General features: G+C 39.3%; 1 pseudogene; it reads left to right on the top strand.

Annotated features, from left to right (window-relative positions):
* Positions 1–4,259: 4,259 nt before the first annotated feature.
* On the top strand, positions 4,260–20,142 carry LOC136208193 (uncharacterized; annotated as a pseudogene).
* The last annotated feature ends 1,034 nt before the right edge of the window (positions 20,143–21,176 follow it).

The following is a 21,176-nucleotide window of genomic DNA, read 5'->3' as shown; positions in this document are numbered from 1 at the left end:
TTTTAGCTCTAACTTCTTTCCCCGAGTGCTCTGTGTTGAACCTCCCGTTCCGTCATTCGGATCATTGTCCTATTTTGTTTAGACTTTTGAGAGGTAAGCATCCTAGGGGTAAGAGACCGTTCCGGTATCAGTTGGCTTGGGAGTCCCATCCTAAGTTTAAAGAGTTCGTTCATGAGAGTTGGAGACCTCATTCGTATGTACTGCAAGCTGCTGAAGGGTTCAGGAATAAGGTGCAGGGGTGGAATAGGAATGTGTTTGGGCATATTATCAGAAGGAAGAACAAGTTATTAAAGAGGATGGAGGGCATTCAACGCAGGTTGGAGGGGAGGTTTGATCATAGCCTTGAGGGCCTCCTCAGAACCCTTCAGAAGGAGCTGGAGGCTGTGCTTAGGCAGGAGGAGTTCCTTTGGTTCCAGAAGTCTCGGAAGTCCTGGATTAGAGATGGGGATCGTAATACCAAATACTTCCATCTCTCTACCCTGATCAGAAGGCAGAGAAATAGAATTGAGGCCATTAAGGATTCTAATGGTGATTGGGTTTATGAAGATAAGGTTATTCGGAACTTAGCCCTGGATTTCTACAGAGAGCTGTTCAAAGAGGAACCTGTTCTTTTGGAGAGGGCTCACTCTATTGCTACATTTCCTTTAATGAGTGAGGATTGTAGTCAAGAGGCCTTTCAACCTATTTCCCGAAAAGAGATTGACCAAGCTATCTTCAGCATTGGGGCTTCTAAAGCTCCTGGGATTGATGGTCTTCCGGCGGGCTTTTACCATAAGCATTGGGATGTAGTGAAGGAAAGCATCTATAATTTTGTCTTGGGGGTGTTCAGTGGTTCGAAGGATATTGAGCTGGTTAATAGAACCCTCCTGGTTCTGATTCCTAAGATTGATAAGCCTTCTTCCTTTTTGCATATGAGACCTATCAGTCTTTGTAATGTTCTTTACAAAACTGTTACAAAGATTGTGGCTGATAGAATCCGTGGCATTCTTCCTGCGATCATTTGTCAGAATCAGGGTAGCTTTGTGCCTGGTAGACAAATGATGGATAATATGGTGATCGCCCAAGAGATGGTCCACACGATGAAGATTAGGAAGGGGAGGAAAGGCATTGTGGCTCTGAAGCTGGATTTAGAGAAGGCCTATGATCGAATTAATTGGGATTTCTTGATGGAGAGCCTTGAGAGAGCTAGAATCCCGGACAGCTGGAGAAGTTTAATTAAGGTATGTATTTCTTCTCCTGTGTTTCAAGTTATGGTCAATGGGGATATGTCGGAGGAATTTTCCCCGGGCAGAGGAATCCGTCAGGGGGATCCTATGAGCCCTTTCCTTTTTGTTATTGCTATGGAGAGGCTCTCTCACCTGATTCAGGATGCGATTGATAATGAGAGTTTCCACCCTGTGGCGATCAACAGCTTCTGTCCCCAGGTGACTCACTTATTCTTTGCAGATGATGTCCTTATCTTTCTTGAGGGTAATGAGGAGCAGTTGAGAGTCATTATGGATATTCTGGATTGTTTTTGTTCGGCCTCTGGGCAAAAGCTTAATATCCAGAAATCTAGGATGATGTGCTCTAAGAATATGAATCAGAGAGTCTGTAAGAGATTAAGTGATCTCTCAGGTATTCCTCTTACTGATTCTCTTGGGAAGTATCTGGGCGTTCCCCTCCATAGTGAGCGTGTGTCTAAAGGCTCCTTCAAAGAGACTTTGGATAAAGCTAATTCGAAGTGTGCCACTTGGAAAGCCAATACTCTGTCTCTCGCTGGCCACCTCACGTTAATTCAATCTGTTAATTGTGCTGCTCCCAATCACATCATGCAGGCTTGTAAGCTTCCGGATCTTGTGCTTAATGATCTTGACAAGATTAACCATAGGTTCCTGTGGGGGGAAGCTGCGGAGGGCAGGAAGATCCATCTTGTGCCTTGGAGTGAGGTTTGCCAGCCCAAAGATTCTGGGGGTCTGGGTATTAGGAAAGCAAAGGACAATAATAAAGTTTTATTAATGAAACTCCTTTGGCGTATGTGGCAAAACCCCTCCTCTCTTTGGGTTCGCCTCCTTTGTGGTAAGTATCGGAAAGACAAAATCTTCGGGGGCCCGAAAGAGAGGGTTGCTAATTGTTCCTTCCTCTGGAAAGGACTTAGTACTGTGTTTGATGAGTTCTGCTCGGGAGTTGGCCTGGAGGTGGGAAATGGTAAGTCCATTAGTTTCTGGTTTGATAACTGGATTGGGGATAAACCGTTAATTGAGGTGTGTTCTTCCCCCCCGCCTAGTGATATACGCAACTGGAGGATTGCCGATGTGGTTGACTCGGAAGGGGACTGGATCTGGTCAAAGTTTGATACTTTCTTTAGCCTTGAGACTCTCCTTAGAATGCGGGGAGTGAAGGTGAGTAATCAAGAGGAAGACTTGGATAGGCACTGTTGGGCGCTGACTAACAATGGAGTTTATTCTTGCAAATCGGCCTTTGAAGCTTTCTCTCTCTTTAGATCTGATCCTCCCTCGGATGTGTGGAAGTCGATTTGGACCCTTAAAGTTCCTTTCCGTATTAGGAGTTTCCTGTGGCTGGGCGTTAAGGACAGGCTTCTTACTAATTCGGATAGGCACAGAAGGCACTTGGCTGATTCTGGAGCTTGCAGTAGATGCAGAGGCCATGTTGAGACTTTGTGCCATGCTCTTAGAGATTGCTCTAATAGTAAAGAGGTTTGGAGGAAAATTCTCCCACACCATATTTTCTCTTCCTTCATGGCACATTCTGAGGTCGACTGGTTCTCTGATGGTGTTAGAGGAATGTTGCTTCCATACATGGAGCATGGTGACATTTTCTTTGCTATTATCTGTCACCAAGTTTGGAAATGGAGAAACGAGGAGATTTTTGGAGATAAAACTGTTTTTATGACAAACTTAGCTGATTTCTTCTCGAAAAAACTTTTCTCTATTATTGATAGTTTCAAAGGAGAGTCCCTTGCCAGAGCCTCTCAGTGTTGTGATGTCCATCTCGTAGGATGGAGCAGGCCAAGAGAGGGGGTTGTGAAGCTGAATACTGATGGTTCCTGCCTCAGTAACGGTAAGATTGCGGCTGGAGGTGTGCTTAGAGATGTAGGGGGCGTCTGGCTTTCTGGGTTCTCCCAGAATTTAGGGTTGGGTTCTTCCTTTTCTGCGGAGCTCTGGGCTATTCTTACTGGAATCAATCTTGCTAAAAGGCTGGGTGTTAAGAGGCTCTCTGTGGAGTCTGATAATTTGGAAGCAATCAAAATGATTTCTGAGAATCATTCTATGGGTCTTAACAGTCGCAACCTCATCAAAGCTATTATAAGGCTTTGCTCCTCCTTTGAGTTCGTAGAGTTCAGACACATTTTTAGAGAGCAGAATCGTGTTGCTGATCGCTTGGCGGCGGCGGGCCATGAAGGGACGTTAGGCGTTACTACCCTTCCTGTTTCCCCTAGTTTCATCTCTCATCTTCTCTTAGAAGATAGGATTGGGGTTAGCTTCCCTAGGCTAATTCCTGGGTAGTTTGTTGTTGTTCGTTTTTCTTTTTCTTTTCTACCAAAAAAAAAATATATATATACACAAAATTAGAGAGATGGACCCACTGTTTTTTACCATTTATTTGGATTGTAGGGACACACTCTCCAATTGAAGAAGGTGGAATGCACACACTCTTGAGAACCAATCATACAAGAGCTTGTTCTTTCTCTTCTTTAATTTTTGGCAGCTTAAATTTGTTTCAAATTTCTCTAGAGACTCGTCCAATCTGGCCAGTCTCTTAGGTATTGTTTGGTTAGGCGAGAGAAAGTGAATTTTAATTATTTAGATTTTTTGACGGTAAATAATTAAATTTTCTTTCACTTTCTCTTTTGAGTCCTCATTCTAAATAAAAAACTTCAATTGATGCCTTATTGAAATTCACTTTACACTTTCTCTCTAATATTCTAAGCATAGGTTAGCCGGATTCAATGATTTTCGATAAGGCCTCAATTGAAGTTTTTTATTTAGAATGAGGACTCAAGAGAGAAAGTGAATTTTTAGAGAGAGAAAATTTAATTACTTACTACCAAAAAATCTAAATAATTAAAGTTCACATTCTCTCTTCTAACTAAACAACACCTAAATAAACTCAAAACGAAAATTTTCAAGAATTAAAGTTCATTAGAATATCATTAAGGCTTTGGATTTTTTTATTTTTAGCCTTCAATGGTCGTTTGGAGGCGTTAAGTGGCCACCGGTGTTAAAAAGTGTAAAGTTCAATGGTCATACCAGGAAGAAATGAAGTTGAGTGGTCATAATGTGAAAATGATAAAGTTCAGTGGCTATAGATGTAATTTACCCTATATTTACTGCCAAATAAACTGCAAAAAAGTAATTAATGCTTTAATCATTAAAGATAAACCTGTGCCATGAGGCACAGATTAGATAAACCGTTCTTCTCATCTTTCTAACTATTTTCTTTGATTTTATTGCTTTTATTTGATTTTGTGTGGTGATTCTGATCGATTTGTCAGAAAATATTGATTAAGGAAAAAAACTTTAGGTTGGAAAACAAAATATTTTCTGGTGTTTACAACACCGGAAAATTGAATAAAAATGATATTTCCTCTATTTATTTATTTTTATATGAGTCATTGATATAATACTCATTTGGTTCCTTAAACCAAGGCTTTAAGGTCAATTAGAACCTTAATCTGTTAAAATCATCAATCAGGTATCTGAAGTAACAAAAAATCATCAATTGAGTCTCTATTATAAATAAAAATCATCAATTGAGACCTTATCGAAAATCATTCGGTTATTACAATCTATATAAAAAAGTCATAGTTTCTAATTTTATGATAGGAACTGGACTCAATTAGTGATTTTTACTTAGTTCAGGGACTTGATTGATGATTTTGACAGTTTAGTGTACTAATTGACTTTGAACCTTTAGTTTGGGGACCCAGATGAGTGTAATGCCTAAGCCATTCTAGTAGATTAGTTTTCGCCTCAAATATAAGAGGTAATTAACACCGGTGATCATAAAAGTTTGGACAATGTTGCTAAAAGGTCACAAAAGTTTAATTTATCTCAATAAAATCTCTTAAGTTTATTTTTGTCTCAATAAAACCACTTTGGACATTTTCCGATCATTTTTTTCACCGGAGTTGGTTACAGTGACATCTAATACCATGTTTCAATGTCATATGGCATAATAAAAAAAATTAACCACAAATTAACCCAACTAAATAAGGATTCTTAGTTAAAATATTAGCCACAAATTAACTCACGTGGTATTGATTGTCAATTAAAATGTGTAGTTATATTTTTTTTAATATTTCAGGTGGCGCTAACGTGATGTTGAGATGCCACGTTAGCAATTTCGGCGAAAAAATGATTAAAAAACGTTCAAAGTGACTTTATTGAGACAAAAATAAACTTAAGTGCTTTTATTGAGACAAATTGAACTTTTACGATCTTTTGAGGATATTATTCAAAATTTAATGACCGGCAATGCTAATTATCCAAAATATAAGTTATTCTAGTTTTCCAAGACTTTTTACTTTAGTTTTTTTGCTTCAAACATTAAGTTTTTTTTTTGTCTTGGTACATGTGTTTTTTAACATTCTAATGTTTATTCCCTAAATATGACCTGAGAGAACTTTTGTAGACAATGTAAATTAATTAATTTGATTCTATATTAATTATATTTCTTAATTTGTGTGAAATATCCTAAGAATGAACGAAGTAGAGTTACAAAAGTTTAGAAAATGTTTTACTTTCCTCACTTTCTTCAAAAAAAAAAAAAATTTATTGACTAATCTAAAATTTTATGTTGACTTATTTTATTAAGTAAATAAACATTGGAAAACATGAAAAATATTTTCCTGCACAATATTTTCCGGCAGACAAAAAAGGCTTAAACGTGTTAGAATTTTATATATTTAAATTATTTCCAACAACCTCTTAGTTACTCTTAAGTCAAAATTGAGAAGAGAAGTTAAAAATCAACTCAAATAGTCTAAATAGATGTTGCTTTAAATCACTAAAAACACTAATAACATCATCATCATCTCTATTACTGGAGTTCTTATATTACACACCCGAGCTTCCATGTCACTCGGAGAACCCTCAATTCACATTTGGACACGTGTATTGTGACCCCACGTAATAATTAAAATAGTGGAACCTCTTATAATATGTGTGGGTCCATGTTACACGTGTCAAAATATGTATGGAAGGTCATCCGAATGACATGGAGAACCGGGTGCTTCTAATAATTTGTCCTATTAATGAGGAATCTCTATCCACTCCTAAATCCCTTCTTATTTTATTTTTTAATAATAATTTATTATTGAGTACTATTTCCTCTCATTATTGGTAAATATAGCAACACTTAATAATTTTAATTATAAAATAATAAATAACAAATGAATATAAGGAGTGTTGTTGAAGATGATGTCTATTAGTTACTCCTCATTGTTTAAATTATTTTTAAAGACTCGACTAAATGTGTATCGAAGATTCTCTTAGATCTTATGTTATTACGATGTCAAAGTACTTTTTGGTTTAAACTATAAAGTATCTTTACATATGTACATGAGCATTTGTTAGGTCCGTCTGTATCTGGATCAGATTTGAATAAGGAAAACCCTTATATTAGGCAAAGCCCGCCTATTTTTAATGTGGATTTAGGATTTATAAGAAAATAAAACGGGTCGACCTGGCCTATTAATAATTATTAAATTTATATTTTTATATATCAGATATATATATATTTAAGTATAAATTTTTTTATTTTTGTTATTAAAAAAATATATATTCTTTTTTAGGTAACGATTAATTGAGTTTATCTTGAGATTTGATTTTTAAGCGCGAATTTAGTCCGATATCAATCCTTCTAAATTAATAATGGGCTAGGTTGGGCTTGGAATGCGTATTTTTAAGTGAAAGCCGGTTGAGCCTGACTGATATCCTTATTAAGTTTTATTCGGGAATTAGTCACGGTTAAGACTCTTCACCTTTATTTATGAACATATTTAGTGAAAGCTAAACTTAGTTCTTTTCGTACAAACTCAATCTCTAAATTAGAAATTGGACTAGCTTTTCCTCTTGACTTTGGTCTTTTATCTTCAATTACGTCTCTTAATTTCAGGAATCTTTGCGACTTTATTATTGGTTTTCTCTGTGGGGATCTCGGCATGGGGTTACCAAGCGATACAACTTCCCCAAAATAAATTGTCGGGCTTTCCAGGTGGGCCTCCAATTACAGGACCAAGAATAAAGCTCAGAGATGGGAGGTATTTGGCATATAAAGAACGTGGTGTCTCAAAAGAAGCAGCCAAATATAAAATCATCTTTCTCCATCCTTTTGGTTCTTGTAGGCATGATCCTGTTGTTGACAACAAACTTTCATAGGTACTAATTGCTTTTTGCCTTTGTTTTTCCTATATATACTATTCCGGATCCTGTTGAAGTTGTTGTAGTGTGACGATCTGTTCTAGAGCGGGTGACACTATGATAAAAAGCCTGAAAAAAGAGCGGCCCAACTAAGGGATGACAATGGTACATGATGAATTGACTTTCGTATCAGAAATTAAAAAGGGAAATAAAAGAGGGGTGACTATAGTTTATTAGTATAAAGTGTTTCTAGAACCAAAATGAATAAAATCTACATGGTACTTGACCCTTAGATATATAGGGGTCACAGGATCTATCGACCCTCGACTTAAAAGTAAAAAACAATTCGTAGAAAGTTTTGTCACTAAAAGCATAATTTGCTTTTGTAATTTCACTATTCGGGATTAGGAATAAGTGGTCAAAATTTGAGACGAAATTATTCGTCTTTGATGCTTATTATAAAAAAAAGAGTCTATTTTTAAAGTATTTTAGTCCGTTGACTCCCCAAGTTTTTTTTTTTGCCACTGGTTTTATGCACATCTTTTGATTTAATGATGGGTCCTTCTAGGAACTTATTGAAGAATTAGGGATTCACATTGTAAACTTTGATAGACCAGGTCATGGAGAGAGTGATCCTCATCCAAGTCGAACACTGAAAAGCTTGACTTTGGATATTGAAGAGCTTGCGGATCAATTGGGACTTGGATCTAAGTTCTACTTAATTGGGTATTCAATGGGCGGTGTATTGACTTGGAGCTGCCTTAAGTACATTCCTCATAGGTATAATTTAACTCAGCTATATGAATATTTGTTTCTTATTATTTGCGATGGATAATCGACAAATTTGTTTTGTTTGCATTGAACAGGTTAGCAGGTGTTACCCTAGCAAGTGCACTAGGTCCAAGTAATAAAGTGATAAGTAGATATCGTCTCCACGAGGATAGAACAACCACACTCTTACTCCCATAAAAGTATGTATAGCCAAGTTTAAAAAGTAACCAAAAGCTTAAGTTGATTTGAAGGTGATTTGTTGCAATATGAAACGTAAAACAATAAATTTTTTTATTGAAATTCAGATGAGAAAACAACAGGTATACAACATACACAAAACGGTTTCAGAACAGGCACTCCTCTCCTTGTTCATGAGGTGGGAACATCTTTGGCTTAAGGTATCTTTCATGAAAATCGGTTGAGTCAGGTCTCCCTTGTTCCCAATGTTCTTTAAAAACAATCAAAATAAGTCTCCTTGAGATTAATATATTTTTAAGCTTTAAGAACAGGAAAGCATCTAGTTGGAACAACTAAAACCCTTAACATTTAATTAATTACGTCTCCGTGTCATAATTAAATGTGCTCAATGAAAGTTCAGCTTTGCAAAGAGAGTCTCCGCATGATTGCTCAACTTAAAAATAGGTTAGCTACTTCTATTTATCGTTAATTACTCATTGAACATCCAAGCCATATGTACTTAATGAGTTTAGAGAGGAATTAACCTCCCCTGTTTACCTGTTTCTGCTCCGCTGCATACCTGCTTAGTGAATTACTCACTCATGATTGAATGAGATAAAACAAAACAACAATGAAGAAAACAACAATATATTAAAACACATAAAACAAAGTTTCACAACAAGGCTTCAGATCCGAAAATTTGAATGAATCACATACAAAATGAGGGCTCCTTAAATAGCCCGAAATTGTTCAGAAATCATTATTCAAGATATAATAAAATAAAGAAGATATGGCCTGGCAGACTGTTCTGACAGTCAGGAACAGTCTGTAGCACAGCAGTCCGCCCATGCTTGATGATTTCTTCTGTGAGGGATGGTTGTTCTGCCTCCAGCATTAATTCTTCTTCCAGAAAGGTCTCCAATGATTTAAGGATGATTGATCAAGTTCTTTGGGTACAAATTGTTCCCATGAGTTCTTGTTCTCTTCCTTGTTCTTCGCGTGTCCGCACTCCTTTCCTGCTTGTTCACCGTGTGGATTCTGCTACCGAACAGGCAGCTGCATTATCACAAACAATCTGCAAAAACAATGTATTATGAGAATGATATGTTGCATTATTGTTCGTTTATGCCCAAAATTGTTACAAAATATTATACACATTTTACACTCATCAAAATACCCCCAAAACAATGTGTTGCTTGTCCTCAAGCAATTGTCTTTATAGAGATTGTTCCTTCTTTTCATATCACCACTAACTTTCACGGAGGTTAGAACAGATAGGAATATTTGCAATAACATGAGAAAATATGTAATAAAAAAGAACCTTATCGTTTCCAACTATCCATGTTCGCTTCTACAATTAAATCTTAAATTTCAATATGTTTGACTTGCAGTCCGATCACCAAGTCCAGGGTAATGTGTTTGGGGTATTGCTTGTTTCCCTCATGCAACCAATGCGGGAACAGGTGTGTCCCTTGGACTTGAGAATCGCTCCGTTTTGACACTTCGAAAAGGAACCTATACCCTCAATGGGACTTTTTGCGGGTTGTAACGGGGCTAGGGTGATTGGGTGTGTAGTGAAGGCAATTTTTGGCTACTGAGGACTGTCGAGCTTATTACTTTTGTTTTTGAGCCAGAACAGAGATGTGCACTTTCCATGATTGTTTTTGTGTTCTGTTGAATGCTTAGACACGAGCTAATGATTTCTACCTTTATTGGCTCGTCTTTTCATTTTAGTTCTCAACAGAACAAGCTTTTAAATGATGATTTTCTTGGCTCAAGCTTTCTTTATGGATTCGACGGTCCTCTTGGGGTTCTTTTGAAATTGAGGATGGTTTGGCGGAGTTTAAGATGGTTTAGCGAAGGAAAGTATTGGGCTTAAGTGGTTGTTCTAATGGTATGGAGAAAAGGGTGGTCCAATGTGTTTGTTTGGGAATATCCTAATGCCCAAATCATGCTGGTATTGAGTTCCTTTCCTAAGGTCCGAACAGGCATCCAAAACAAGTCCTGGACTCCTTGTTCAAGATGGTCCTCTAAAAAAGAAACAGTAACCGATTGTGTTGGCTCAATTCCTCACTTGATTGGTGTGTTGGACTCTTAGATCTAAGGGTTGTTTCCTCAAAAATGTTGAATTTCATATTTAATGTAAATTATGAACAGTCAGTCTTTATGAGTTTAGTTCTTTTGACCTCTATTAACTCCTTTATGCAATTATTCAAGCTAACCTATCCTTCATTATGGCTTCGTGTGATAATTCAAAGGGGTAGCTTCTCTAAAAAAACAACAACTCGGGGGGTGTTTTAATCGTGCAATGGTTACCCCCAAAACAATCATGAATGGTGGTAGTGCATAATATTAGAATAATTAAAATACCAGCATATTTAGTTCCCAATTAACCTTCCCCCTACACAAAATGTTGCATTGTCCTCAATGCAAGAACAGATATGGGAAGAAAGTATACTCAGCCGTCTGTGATATGCAAAGAAAACAGAAATAAGAACACCTTACCAGATAAAAGAATCCACACGGCGAGAGAAGAATTAAGCTTCGGTAACAGGAGAGGAGACTTCATCCTCTCCCTTTTGCATTGGGGTCTCACCAACATTGTTCTTACCATCTGTAGGCTCGAGGAACATGTTCTTGGATGGGGATGGTGCTGCAGGAGTGCTACTTGCTTGTTCTTTGGAAGGTGCAGGCTTGTTCTACAGTTCTTTATCCCGCAGCTATAACTCAGCTATCTCCCCATCGTGAGCCTTAACCCATTCACACAGGTGCCTGTTGTGCTCGAACAGCTGTCCCACGTAATTCATCACCTGCCTCATGGAAATTTCCCCTACATCAACTGGCCCTTCTCCACTGTCAAGCATTATGCGTTTGTTCTCTGGGAATGCCATCTGGATGGGTTCGACATAGTGCGGCTCCCTAGAGGCCTTTCTCTTCGCCGATTATTCTGCAGGTGGTTCCTCAGCTACCAAGACCCAGTTTCGACCCACTTTGTGACAAATGGAGAGCTTGTTCATAGCCTTGCAGTCGAATGGCTCCATAGGTTTAGCTAGAGTGAGGGAATGCTGAAGGGGATTAAACAGTCCCACAGTTTTTGCAATCTTGGTGATGAAAGGGCCGCATAACATGCATTTACTGGTTGTTCCTTCGATACCAGCTAGGTGCATTCCAACCCAATGCCCTACATTGATCCTCTTAGCATTGACCATACACCAAAGAATAAATAGATCATTAATGGGGATGTTGCTCTGGTTGGCCCTGCCGAATAGGGTTGATGCAATGTACTTTTGAAGGTAGCGAAAAAGGGTGTGTTGGCAGCTGTGAAGATTTCGAATCACTAGGATTGTAGGAGGTGTTTCCTGTGAGTTCATGCCAGAAGTCTTCTGCAACAAACTCCAGCGGCATTGTAATGAGGCTGTTCTTGTAGTCCACACCCATAAGACGAAACTTGTACCTCATCTTGTCATCGGGGTCGGTGATTTTAGTGTCCGCCGAGAACGTTGCCATGAACTCAAGTGTCAGTTCTTTATAGGCGGGCTCATTTATGTTGTTGAACTCGAGTAGCCCAGATCCATCCAGCAACTCACGAACATCTTCCTACAGTCCCAGGGTGCGGAGGCTCTTCCAGCAAACTGTTCTAGCGGCCTGGAACTCCATGGTTTTGAACAGCTCATACCTCGCCTTCTCCTTAGGGTTTATGAAGCTGGCCAACCGGTTTCGCAGGCGTTCGCCTTGATTAGAGGAAAGGCTGGTGTCGGAGGGGGTACCCTTCTCTTTCTTCACCGGACCAGTTCTTGTGCTCATCGGCATTTTCAGAGTGGTGATGGGCGGGAAATTTCTGGAGATGAGAAAATGGGAGTTTTTGAAAATTTCATGATGGAGCACCGGAAATGTGGGTATTTAATGGGTAGGTGGAGTGGAAGTCGAAAGGTTTCGCGAAGAAAGAGGGGAGTGGGCAGTTTCTGTCATAACTGTTCCGGCTCACTTTGTCCTCCTTGCCCCTTGCATTTATTGGTTCTTTTCCGATTTTTGGAGGGCAAAACGGTCTTTGTATCACCTGCATATCAGATGGCTGCTCTGCATGCGATATCTTCATTTATTGTTAGCACAATGCAAATAAAAATAAAAGAAAAATGCTAGCAAATGAACACAATAAAACACAAACGGACACGTTGTTCTCCAATTGGTGTTTGGAGAGGACACCAACGAGAATGCTTGTTCAAGAGGCCTCTAAGATACGGAGATTCACCGTATGGTTATTCTCTGGGGCAAGGTAGGGCTTAAGCCTTTGCCCATTTACTTTGAACCTTTCTTGTGCTGCGTTGGAGATTTCAATTGCCCCATAAGGGAACACTTGAGTGACTATGAAAGGTCCGGACCACCTAGACCTAAGTTTTCCGTGGAACAGTTTGAGACGGGAATTGTAAAGCAATACCCTTTGACCTGGTACAAAGGTTTTTGTTTGAATATGTTGGTCATGCCAATGTTTAGTTTTTTCCTTGTACGTGAGGGCGTTCTCGTATGAGAACAAGAGGAATTCTTCCATTTCACTCAACTGCAGCTTCCTATGGTCTCATGTAGCTTGTTCGTCGAAATTCAAGAATTTCAAAGTCCACAGGGCTTTGTGTTCCAATTCGACGGGCAAATGGCATGCTTTGCCGAAGAGGAGCCTATAGGGTGACATGCCTATTGGTGTTTTAAAAGCTGTTCGATAAGCCCAGAGGGCATTGTCCAGCTTGTTCGCCCAGTCTCTATGGGAACAACCTACAGTCTTCTCTAGGATACGCTTTATTTCCCTGTTCGAGATTTCCACCTGTCCACTTATTTGCGGATGGTAGGGAGTGGTTATCCTATGGGTGACACCGTATTTCCCTAAGAGCCTTTCAAATTGTGAGTTACAAAAGTGGATGCCTTAGTCACTTATGACTGCTCTAGGTACTCCAAAGCGTGAGAACAGTTGTTTCAAAAATTTGATAACAACTCGGGCATCATTTGTCGGGATGGCTATGGCTTCTACCCATTTACTCATATAGTCTACAGCCACAAGTATGTACTTATTCCCATAAGACGTTGGGAACGGCCCCATGAAATCGATCCCCCAAATATCAAAAATTTCACATACCATGATGTTCTGCAAAGGCATGGCATTTTGTGATGAGATGTTACCTGTTCGTTGGCACTCATCACAACATGATACAAACCAGTGAGCATCCTTGAACAGAGTTGGCCAGTAAAAACCTGCCTCTAATACTTTTGTGGCTGTTCGATTGGCAGCGAAATGTCCTCCTGCTTCCTTATTGTGACAATGGTTGAAGATTAGCATGCCTTCTTCCTGTGACACACATCTTCGGATGATTTGGTCTACACAAATTCTGAATAAGAATGGTTCTTCCCATAGGCAGTATTTTATATCCGAGAAAAACTTCTTTCGTTGATTGTATGTCAGTTGGTATGGAATGATCTTTCGAACTAAGTAGTTGGCTATCTCTGCAAACCATGGAGTGCTCCTGACATGAATGTTGCACAACTGTTCGTTCGGGAACGTTTCCTTGATGTCATGTTGTTCTTCATGCTTGTTCGACTCTAATCTAGATAAATGATCTGCGGCAAGGTTCTCTGCTCCCTTTTTGTCTCGGATATCCAAATCAAATTCTTGAAGCAGCAGAATCCATCTGATGAGTCGTGGCTTGACATCTTGCTTTGAAAGGAGGTACTTCAGTGCATAATGATCTGTGAAAACAATGACTTTGGCAAGAACAAGGTACGATCGAAATTTATCGAAAGCATATACGATGGCAAACAGTTCTTTCTCTGTTATGGTATAATTCTGCTGAGTCTCGGTGAGAGTCTTGCTTGCGTAGTATATAGGTTTGAAGTGTTTATCAATCCGTTTTCCCAGAACAGCTCCAATGCAAGTATCGCTTGCATCACACATCAGTTCAAAGGGTAGCTCCCAGTTGGGCTCAACTAGGATAGGAGCCTCCGTCAGCTTCTTCTTCAGTTGTTCGAATGCTTGTTTGCATTTTTCCGTGATCTTGAACTCAACATCTTTGTGGAGTAAGGCAGATAATGGTAGTGCGATCTTGGAGAAGTCTTTGATGAACCTTCGATAGAAGCCAACATGTCCCAAGAAACTACATACATCCTTGACTGAGGCGGGAACATGCAACTTTTCGATGACTTCTACCTTTGCACGATCAACCTCGAGTCCTTGTTCTGAGATTCTATGTCCCAGGACTATTCCTCCATTTACCATAAAGTGGCATTTTTCCAAGTTGAGAATAAGATTGGTTTCCTTGCAGCGTTTTAGAACAGCCTCAAGATTGTTCAGACAGCTTGTGAATGTTTCTCCGTATACCGAAAAATCATCCATGAATATCTCGACTGTTCTCTCGATCATATCATGAAAGATAGCCATCATACACCTTTGAAATGTAGCTGGGGCATTGCACAATCCGAACGGCATTCTCTGATATGCATAAGTTCCGAACGGGCAGGTGAAGGTAGTCTTTTCCTAATCAAGTGGGTGTATTGCGATCTGGTTGTATCCTGAGTAGCCATCAAGAAAGCAATAGAAAGCGTCTCCCACTAATCTTTCCAGCATTTGATCGATGAAGGGCAAGGGGAAGTGATCTTTCCTAGTTTCTTCATTCAACTTCCGGTAATCTATGCATACTCTCCAGCCTGTGACTATTCTGGTTGGGATTAGTTCGTTCTGGTCGTTTGTGATGACAGTCATGCCTCCCTTCTTCGGAACAACTTGTACTGGGCTCATCCACGCACTGTCTGATATGGGATAGATTATTCCTGCATCCAGTAATTTAATTACTTCTGCTTTCACCACTTCCTTCATGTTTGGGTTTAGACGCCTTTGTGGTTGTGCTGAAGCTTTGTGAACTTCTTCCATCAATATGCGGTGAATGCATACCGCTGGACTGATTCCTTTGATATCAGAAATCTTCCATGCCAATGCCTCCTTGTTCTGGCGAAGTATGGCCAATAGTTGTTCTTTTTGTTCGAGTGTCAGTGCGGAGGAGATGATAACAGGTAGTTTATCTGGGGGATTCAGGAATGCGTGTTCAAGGTGAGAGGGGAGTGGTTTGAATTCGATCATAGGTGGTTCCTCTATGGATGGTCTCATCACTATTGTCGGTGTATTGTTCAGAGGTTCGAAAAGAGGTCGTCGGTTTGCAAACATGACGGAATGAGTTGTCGTGTCTTCTTCGAATCTTCTGCTTCCTCCTGTTCAGAATGTAGGTGTTCCTGCACAAAGATTTGCTCATCAACAGAATCCATAAAATAACAGGCATCATCACTAGATGGAGGGTGTTTTATGGCCTCATTCATTTTGAATACCACTTTTTGGTCGTGTATTTTTAGAATCAATTGTCTGTTTTGGACGTCAATTAGGGCCCTGCTAGTAGCTAGGAAGGGTCTCCCTAGAATGATTGGTACATGTACATCCTCGTCCATGTCCATGATGATAAAATCCACAGGTAAAATGAATTTATCAACCTTGACAAGGATGTCTTCCATGATCCCCATTGGGTACCTGATTGTTCTATCGACTAATTGTATGGACATTCTGGTAGGTTGGGGTTCCCCTAATCCTAACTGTTTGTATATTGAATATGGCATCAGGTTTATGCTTGCACCTAAATCACACAATGCATTATCAATGTTAAGATTTCCAATGGAACAAGGAATATAAAAACTCCCTGGATCTTTTAATTTCTGCGGTAGAGGTTCCTTGTTCTGCAAAATGGACGAAAAATCTCACTTCAACTGCACCAGCGCCACGTTCTCCAACTTCTTCTTGTTCTGCAGCAGTTCCTTCAAAATTTTTGCATACATGGGCATTTGGGCTAATGCTTCAGCAAACAGAATGTTGATGTGTAGTTTCTTGAACACTTCTAGGAATTTCCCGAATTGCTTGTCCATTTGTTGCTGCTTAAGCCTTTCTGGATACGGGATGCGTGGCAGATATGCAGGTTCATCCTGATTCCTAAGGTTGTTCTCCTGGATCGAAGTTTGTTCCTTGGCCTCTTCTTATTCTGCTGCGTCTGGTTGCGACTTAGAGGTGGTAGGGAGTGATTTCATAGCTCGATCTGGTAGTTCTGTACCACTTCTTAGTGTAATAGCTTGGACTTCCTCCTTGGGGTTCACCTCTGTTTTGCTCGGAAGGACTCATTTATTCTTGGGTATGACTATGTTAGTGAGCTGATGGATCTGTGTCTCCATGTTCTTGAAAGAGTTTTGCGTTTGCTGCATGAATTGCATTAGCATGTCTTCCAATTTCTTATCCTCCCTTGGTTGGTTGTTCATGTGGTATCCACGCTGATTGTTCTTATTGGTTTGGTACTGTTGATTTGGTTGTTTGTCCGGTTGCTGGCTCTAACCGAAGTTTGGATGATTCCTCCAGGCAGGATTGTAGGTGTTTGAATAAGGATTGAGTGGTCTTTGACTTGTTCCTGCAAAATCACATTGTTCTTGATTTGGACTAGGTTGGTTGCACAAACAATTAGCTGATCGATGATTCCCTTCGCAGAAATCACATTGAACAACTTGCACATTGTTAACTGGAGCTGCACTCATCCTGGTGAGTTGTCTGCTTAGGAGTTCAACTTGGGCGGTGAGTTTGGACACTTCGTCTGCTATAGGTGAACTGGCTTCCCTTCTTCCATCTTCTCGGACAGAGTGCCATTTGTAACTGGTGTTGACCAATCTTTCGATCAATTCATACAGTGCTTCTGGCTCAAGTTCCTCAGGATCCCCATTGGCCACTGATTCGAGTTGTATTTTGTGCACATTGGTAAGACCATGATAGAAAGTTTGGATTTGCATCCACATGGGAATTTTGTGGTTCGAAACTTTCCGTAACAGATCTTTGTATCGTTCCCACGCTTCAGACAATGACTCATCTTCTTGTTGTGCAAAGTGAGACACATCATTTCGTAGCTTGATGGCTTGACGTGGTGGAAAATATTTGGTGAGGAACGCATTTTCCATTGCATCCCAAGTACTTATAGAACCTGGCTGAAGGCTCTTCATCCAGCTTTTGGCTTTGTCCCTTAAGGAAAAGAAGAACAGTTTGAGTCGGATGACATCGTCTGAAACCTCTCTGTTGGTTATGAAGGTGTTGCACATTGTGACAAAGTCCTGGATGTGAGAATTTGGATCTTCATTTGGTAGTCCTCCAAACTGAACAGCTGTTTGGAGCATCTGGATCATGAAGGCTTTCACTTCGAAGAGATTGTTGCCTTCCTCAGGGATTACTATGCAGGATGAGTGGCCCTCTGTTGAAGGCTTTGAGTATTCCTTCATCCTGAGTGGAGGGTCAATATGCTGGTCTTCTTCGTCCATGTTGTCTCCTTACTGTTCCTCCCTGTTCTCCGGTTGTTCTGGTTGAGGTCCCTCCGGTTGCCTTTCAGCTTCAGGGTGTTGCTCTATTCTGGGCTGATTTGGTTCCGCAAGCCTTTGCCTTGTTCTTATTCTCCTGATAGCGTTTCTTCGTCTGAGAGTTGCTTCGATTTCAGGATCAAGAGGAATAAGTGGGGCACCTGTTCTTCGCATACGCTAAGAACAAGCGAATAGATCAAGTAGACCCCTGCACACTAGAACAAACAGGTTAAACCGACTAATATACACTTTTGGAGAGAAATGTTTGGCTTTCCTATCCCCGGCAACGGCGCCAAAAACTTGTTACCCTAGCAAGTGCACTAGGTCCAAGTAATAAAGTGATAAGTAGATATCGTCTCCACGAGGATAGAACAACCACACTCTTACTCCCATAAAAGTATGTATAGCCAAGTTTAAAAAGTAACCAAAAGCTTAAGTTGATTTGAAGGTGATTTGTTGCAATATGAAACATAAAACAATCAAAAAGTTTAATTGAAATTCAGATGAGAAAACAACAGGTATATAGCATACACAAAACGGTTTCAGAACAGGCACTCCTCTCCTTGTTCATTAGGTGGGAACAGCTTTGGCTTAAGGTATCTTTCACGAAAATCGGTTGAGTCAGGTCTCCCTTGTTCCCAACGTTCTTTAAAAACAATCAAAATAAGTCTCCTTGAGATTAATATATTTTTAAGCTTTAAGAACAGGAAAGCATCTAGTTGGAACAACTAAAACCCTTAACATTTAATTAATTACGTCTCCGTGTCATAATTAAATGTGCTCAATGAAAGTTCAGCTTTGCAAAGAGAGTCTCCTCGTGATTGCTCAGCTTAAAAACAGGTTAGCTACTCCTATTTATCGTTAATTACTCATTGAACAGCCAAGCCATATGCACTTAATGAGTTTAGAGAGGAATTAACCTGCCCTGTTTACCTGTTTCTGCTCCGCTGCATACCTGCTTAGTGAATTACTCACTCATGATTGAATGAGATAAAACAAAACAACAATGAAGAAAACAACAATATATTAAAACACATAAAACAAAGTTTCACAACAAGGCTTCAGATCCGAAAATCTGAATGAATCACATACAAAATGAGGGCTCCTTAAATAGCCCGAAATTGTTCAGAAATCATTATTCAAGATATAATAAAATAAAGAAGATATGGCCTGGCAGACTGTTCTGACAGTCAGGAACAGTCTGCAGCACAGCAGTCCGCCCATGCTTGATGATTTCTTTTGTGAGGGATGGTTGTTCTTCCTCCAGCATTAATTCTTCTTCCGGAAAGGTCTCCAATGATTTAAGGATGATTGATCAAGTTCTTCGGGTACAAATTGTTCCCATGAGTTCTTGTTCTCTTCCTTGTTCTTCGCTTGTCCGCACTCTTTTCCTGCTTGTTCACCGTGTGGATTCTGCTACTGAACAGGCAGCTGCATTATCACAAACAATCTGCAAAAATAATGTATTATGAGAACGATATGTTGCATTATTGTTCGTTTATGCCCAAAATTGTTACAAAATATTATAAACATTTTACACTCATCAGCAGGGGTATCGTTATTAGCTCCAGCTATTAACCATTGGTGGCCTGGTTTTCCTGCTAATTTATCGACTGAAGCCTTCAACAAAATGTTGGCACGAGACCGATGGGCGTTTCGTGTTTTTCGGTATACACCTTGGCTAGCATATTGGTGGAGTAACCAAAGGTGGTTCCCTGGTTCTTCTGTTGTAGCTAATACCCCTGTTCTTTCCCAACAAGACAAAGAGCTTGCTTCGCATATTGATTACTCAAATTTGGTATTCTTTTATTGCCCTTATATTGTTTATCTTGCACCATATTGGAGAAAACACCATCACATGCAGTTTAGATTTTCAGCAAGAATATACTTGTTGGTTGTAAATTTTATATATTGCACGGACATTCCTTTTTAGTAGCATTTTCGTGTTCCTATTTGGTGTCTGTTCATCATGGTTGTGGTTTTTCGACAACACGGCACATGTATTACTCCAAGGGTTGCAACTATCATTCTTGTCTCTTTTGCTATAAATATATTGAATAACAGTCATTATTTGTAGGATATTTCTAGGTAAAACCATGCTCGTACTAACTTTTAAAGTTGTGTTTTCTCACTTTAGAAACATGCAAGACAACAAGGAGAAGCTGAATCCATTTTTTGTGAAGCCGCAATTACTATTGGCAATTGGGAATTTGATCCAATGGAAATGGAGAATCCATTTTCAAATGGTGAAGCTTATGTTCATATATGGCAAGGAGATGAAGATGGTGTTATCGATGTTACGTTGCAGCGGTACATCATGCAACGCCTTCCCTGGATTCGTTATCATGAACTTTCAGGTTCCGGTCACATGTTTCCTTTCCTTGATGGAATGTTTGACAAAATAGTAAGGATAATGTTAACTCAAGAATAAAACTGTTATTTTGTTCATATCATATTCAATTAACAGTTTCAATATTCTTTTAAAAAGATGGGTAAGAACCTTAATTCGTATAAAAAGAAATGTCAAAATTCATTTGATGAATTGATAAAAGTCTCAATTATGCAAGCAATAGATGAATTTATACCCTCTAATACCTAAGGGTAAAATGAACTCAACGCCAAATACGTAAAACTAATTAAAAACAAAGAACATTGGATAAAAAGGTGAAATTGATGCGAACCAACGAGGAATGACTCCTCGAAAACCCGAAAACTATATATGATCCCCTAAGAAAGCTAACGTATCAGGGCCAAACGAAAAGAACCTTTACAAAATAAAGTTGTAAAGACTCGATCCCAGTATCCAACAACGAAGAAAATAAATCTGATTGTTCAATCACAACAGAAAAGAATCCTTGCAAAATAAAGTTGTAGAGACTTAATCCCAATCTCTGACACACAAGGATTCAATCTCGAATTATTCAGGTGTAATGTCCTAAATATTACAGGAATACCCTCACTAAGAACTCTAAAAAAACTTCTAAAACTTTGATTCAATAATAATCTTTGAAACTGAAATAAATACCCTTCTTTTTTAAACAAAACTTAATTAAATTAAATCTGTAACCAATACATCGATAAGGAAAGCAGATGGGCATTCTCACACTCCACGAACAGATACATAAACTACCGCTTTAGCTAAGCAATGGATTGAAGAATTTTCTGAACGCTTGACATAAGAGATTGACACGTTATCTAAATCTTTAATGAAATTGACACACCTTTGAACCACATCGAACAAATATGATAAATAATGAGCTGATTTATTAATGGTTTGAACAACTGAAATTCAATCTGATTGAACTACCCCTTACATGTACCTGAAAATTTAATCCATGATAGTCCTTCCCGAATCGTTAGTGCATCTGCCAGTCCACAAACTCCTGCTTGGAAGCTATGACTATTTGTGGTTGGTTGTAGCCATTTATTTTCCCATACCATCGCGTTCCGATTTCTCTATATCAT

This window comes from Euphorbia lathyris, chromosome 10 (assembly GCF_963576675.1).
Source record: "Euphorbia lathyris chromosome 10, ddEupLath1.1, whole genome shotgun sequence".
NCBI lineage: Eukaryota > Viridiplantae > Streptophyta > Magnoliopsida > Malpighiales > Euphorbiaceae > Euphorbia > Euphorbia lathyris.
Note: the sequence above shows the minus strand (reverse complement) of the source record. Positions and strands in the feature narration are given on the sequence as shown.